General features: G+C 31.5%; 1 long non-coding RNA gene across 1 annotated transcript; it reads left to right on the top strand.

Moving 5' to 3' along the window:
• Positions 1 to 857: 857 nt before the first annotated feature.
• Positions 858 to 1,509, top strand: LOC109122920 (uncharacterized). The gene is made up of 2 exons (XR_002030450.2): positions 858 to 1,166; positions 1,260 to 1,509. It is a non-coding gene; the product is annotated as an uncharacterized LOC109122920 (long non-coding RNA).
• The last annotated feature ends 3,168 nt before the right edge of the window (positions 1,510 to 4,677 follow it).

Below are 4,677 nucleotides of genomic sequence, written 5' to 3'. Positions count from 1 at the left end.
AGTTTGAGGAAAATATGGTTATTTTGGTTTAGGAAATTTTTTTTTATGTTTTTAAAATTTTTATTAAAATTTTAAGAATAGTTTTTAATTTTTAATTTTTTAAATGTACTTAAGTTGTTTAAAAATAAAATAAAAATAATAAAATCTTTTAATTTAAAATTTTTAATTTAAAATTTTTAATATTATAAAAATGATAAAAAGAAACATAATTAAAATTTTATATAATTCAAGCCCTATTATAAAATAAATTATCTAAAATGCGGGTGTTTGGATAGAATTTCTAAACATGAATATTCTTTTATACACTTTTTTGGAATTTGAAATATTTTTAACTTATTTTTTATACTTCAAAATATTTTTTAAAAATAAATTTTATATGTAATGTATTATTTTCAATTATTTTTCATATCTGTCCTATTATTTTTCAAAACAACCTTAAAAAAGAATTAAATATGTTTTCAGAAAACACCATATTTTTTATTTTTAATAACAAATAAACTATTTTTTATATTTTTATTATCAAACATGTTTTTCTATTATTTTCCTCAAATACAAAAAATTATTTTTTTAAAACAGTTAACTAGCGAACATACATTTAATTTTCTTTTCCTCAAACTTTTATATGTACCATAAAATAAAATAATATAAAATATTTATAATTATTTTTTTCTTTCCTACCATTTCCCTGAACCAAACATTGTTCACTTAATTGAATCTCAAATAACTATTTTGAACGGTAAGAATTAGAGGCAAGTGATGTATAATTGTAGTGGGTAATAACTCCGAGGAAAGTAACAACTCCCATCAGGAATCTCAGAAACCCTTATTAACAAAGCAACAACACATGAGCACACGGCAGGGAAGCCAACCCATGTTCTTGAGGATCGAGCTTGCTGCTGAGGAATCAGGAGACAAGTCAAAGTAAAAGAAGATACAACTCACAAACTTAAAGACAACACATAAATAAAAAAAGATTAAAAGATCAGATCATTGGCTTTAAGGCCTTGTAGGGTTTCTTCTTTCTTTTTCTACTTGGCAGTACAATGAGATTTTCAGGCCCCTATATGTTTCTCTTCCTGGCTTTCTTCTTCTATTTGGTGTTTGCTATTCAAGGGAAAGAGGATACCAATGAACTGGTGGTGGGTTCAGGGAGTTCCGTGAATGTGGTGGGTTCTTCTATCTCTTGATCTCTTTGCAGATTCTCTCATTCAGTTTGATGTTTGTATGTGTAGTTTTGCTTACGTATGAGATGAATGCAGGGAAGAGGTGGGTGTGACAAGAAGGAAAGTGTTGAGTGCAGAGAAGGAAATGGAGGAGCAGAAGAGTGTTTTTGAGAGCGAGGACTACATCTACACCAACTCCCTACCTTAGTTACACCTTCTTGTGATCTAAATTTGGGTTTCATTTGGATCACCTTTTTTCTAACAAGTTCTATTTCTTTTTCTTTTCTATATCCCAATGGAAAAATGCTAATTTCAGCTTCTTTTATGTTAATTTCAGCTTCTTTTTCTCCCTGGCCCTTTTACTATCTGCTAATACCACTGTCACTAGTTGAATGCATAGAAGTATTTTGCATTTGTATTCTTCTTATACTAGTTTTTTCTCAATACTCAACAACTTCTTCCCTACTAAGTTGTCTAGAAGAGCTACTAATTGGCTCAAGCAAGGCTCAAGCTCATCTAAAGACTAAATAGACTGGTTTAACGTCCATAGGGAAATGAGGTTTCAGCTCCCAATCATTCAAATCTTGATATGTGCCCAACTTATCTTTATCTTCCTTTCAGGAGAAGAAATAAAATTACTATAAATTAACTTTACAACATTTATATAAAGTAATATTTTTCATATTTTCACATTATAATTCTAAATAGTAAATACTTCCCTAGGCAAATTATCGATCCAAATATATTTTCTAGCAATATCATGACCAAGACGAATAATGAAATCAACAAACTTATTTCTTTAAGACAAATCATCACTAACTAGTCCAGTCATGGCAGTGATTTTGTACCTAGATAGCATTCTCTGGCATGGACTTAGCCCTGGCCCTGAAAATCAGTACTTGTCAGGTATTATACACAAGAAAACAAAGACAATTTGGTATACAAGAAACAAATACAAAGACACTTTCATTTCAGATATGCAGGCATGTTGGGGTAATGTATATTTCAGTGATTGTAGGCAATCATCATTATTATTGTTAACCTTTAAATTTTTTAATATTTCTGTTACAGTTCAAGCATACTCTACTTCTGATTTCCTTAATGAGCCAAGCTCTCTGATAAATGCTATCATCTAGTACTTTCTTTCAAAATATATCACCCAGCAATTCTAGATTATGAATTGAACTGCTGGCTTGGTGCTCTTGGTTCTTTAGGACTAATTATAATAATAATGATGATGATGATAATTATTAATTACAAATTTATAATAATTATTACCATTATAATAAAGATATCTATCCAAAAAAAATAAAAATCACTGTTATGGTAAAGATAATCACTTTTATGGATCCATGGTATGAAACCCATTTCACCATCCAGATCTTCACAAACCAACTCAAAACCATGGATCATGATTCTTGAATAGGATCTTGCAGATCTGTATGCCAGCTTCTACAAATCCATTCTCTTTGTGCTAGGTCTGCTGTGAATCTTCAATATGACTTCCTGTGATATACATCTTTTATTTGTTTAAGTTTCTAAGATTTTAACTGTTTCGTGGTTTTACAGAAATAAAACTAACTCCAAGAATCTATTTCATAAACTACCTAGCAAACTTGTTAGGATTTGAACTTCTAAGAACAGACAGACAAACGATACCATAGTACAAGCTGTTAATTTAGGATTTTAATTGGCAATAGAAAAGAGAGATCTTTCTTGGACACACATCAGTCCATGGAGGCAAATGAGGTTTGAAACCTCTTTCAAAACCAGCATGACTGAATAGCCAAGACCACAGAGAGTGATTTCACAAAATTTCAGAAAATCCTAATCAAGAAATGCTACCGAAGCATAATAACATAAGAAAATTCTGTAACAAGCATTGAGAAATCAATTACTGCATTGTGTACTGTAATATACTTGGTTTTCCTAAGATTCTCTGTAAATACCTAATATTAATGTTTTCATCAAACATCATATGCTTCTCATTTCACAAAAGGTAGGAGAGCTAAGAAATAACAGAAGAGAGAAGGAAACACAAAGTTAAAAGACATTTCAAAGCTACTTGTGCCCAATGAATTGACATGTAGCAAAAATGGAGGTCCTACACTGCTAAAAATTGTGATATGTCAGTCCCTGGCATCCAGAGAGGATTATAAACTATTTTAAAGTGGTGGCACTATCATAGTTTATCAGAGATAAATTTTTTGGAATGAAAAGAAAAAATGAGGGAGAAAATGTTATTTAATGTTCAGAACTTCTTAAACTTCTTCCTGCAAAATGACTTTATCGAAGGCTAGCTTCTTGACTAAACATCCCTCTTGGATGGTGTGGCTTAGGAGATTAGCAATATCACGTGTGTCCTCTTGTTTGGGTTTAAACCTACCTGGCTCCAAGCACTAGGAAGATGGGTCAGTTGATGGGTTAATGATCTACAGATTGAATGGCTTGGTTAAATGAGTTGATCAGGTCATTAAAGATTCATATTAGTTGAGAGAGACGGAGAGAGAAGAGAGTAATGGCACTACATGTGCTTTTATTAAATCAGACTAGATCTTACATAGCATTGGAGCATAAAATTTTTTGATTCATAGAAGAGTTGGTAACATGTGAAAGAACAGAATAACAAGGTGGATCGCAATGGTTTTGCCTTGACCTTCCTGTCACTTCATCCAAGTGAATTTTTTTATGGTGTTTAATTGACATGATGTTACAAACCTAGAACATGCACTACCAACCCTGTTTAAATATATAGCTATTACACTAATATCATTTATTAATATAAAGCTGATGGACCAAATTGAGCCATCCCTGGTTTGGTCAGATTCAACTACAGGACAATTTACTCCAGGCTTGGGTGTCAATCTTAAGATCATTCACCTACCATCCTTCAATAAAACAATGATTAAAAACAAAAGAAAAGAACTGTAATGCCATCATGACAATAGGGCAAAGTTCTGGAAATCAGTATAATATGACCATCCTTAGCATCTAATCAAATTATCAATACTGCATGTACTAGTGCACAAAAGAACATAGTTGCATAAATAAATAATTGGGTTCTTACCTGTTAAACAGCGCAGCAATGAAGATGCCGACTTCCAAACAACAAACTAACCTTTTAAAAAATAGGCTCAATGAACAAAATTGATAAATGTTAAAAGGACTTCAGCACTGACACTTTATGTAATTGCTGAAAGGAAAAGGAAAAGAAAATACAACTTGCAACTTTAGAATCAGCATTGTAAGCTCATTCAGAAAGAGGTGAAGAAGAAAATGAATATAGTGCCACAAATATTGGACATGAAGCTAGTTCCACTCAATGTAGAATACTTACAAGCTTACATTTCCCCATGGATGATTTACATGTTTATATAGACTGCTGTTTATTATTATTGCACCTTGAAATTCAGACATACAAGAGGATTTAACAGCTGTTCCGGACAAAAGGAGAGAAACAATATAAGCTCTGTTTTTCTTTACATCCAATAATTAAAATATAAGAGGCTAAAAA

Source organism: Vitis vinifera, chromosome 7, assembly GCF_030704535.1.
Source record: "Vitis vinifera cultivar Pinot Noir 40024 chromosome 7, ASM3070453v1".
NCBI lineage: Eukaryota > Viridiplantae > Streptophyta > Magnoliopsida > Vitales > Vitaceae > Vitis > Vitis vinifera.
This window is presented reverse-complemented; position numbering and strand designations above follow the sequence as displayed.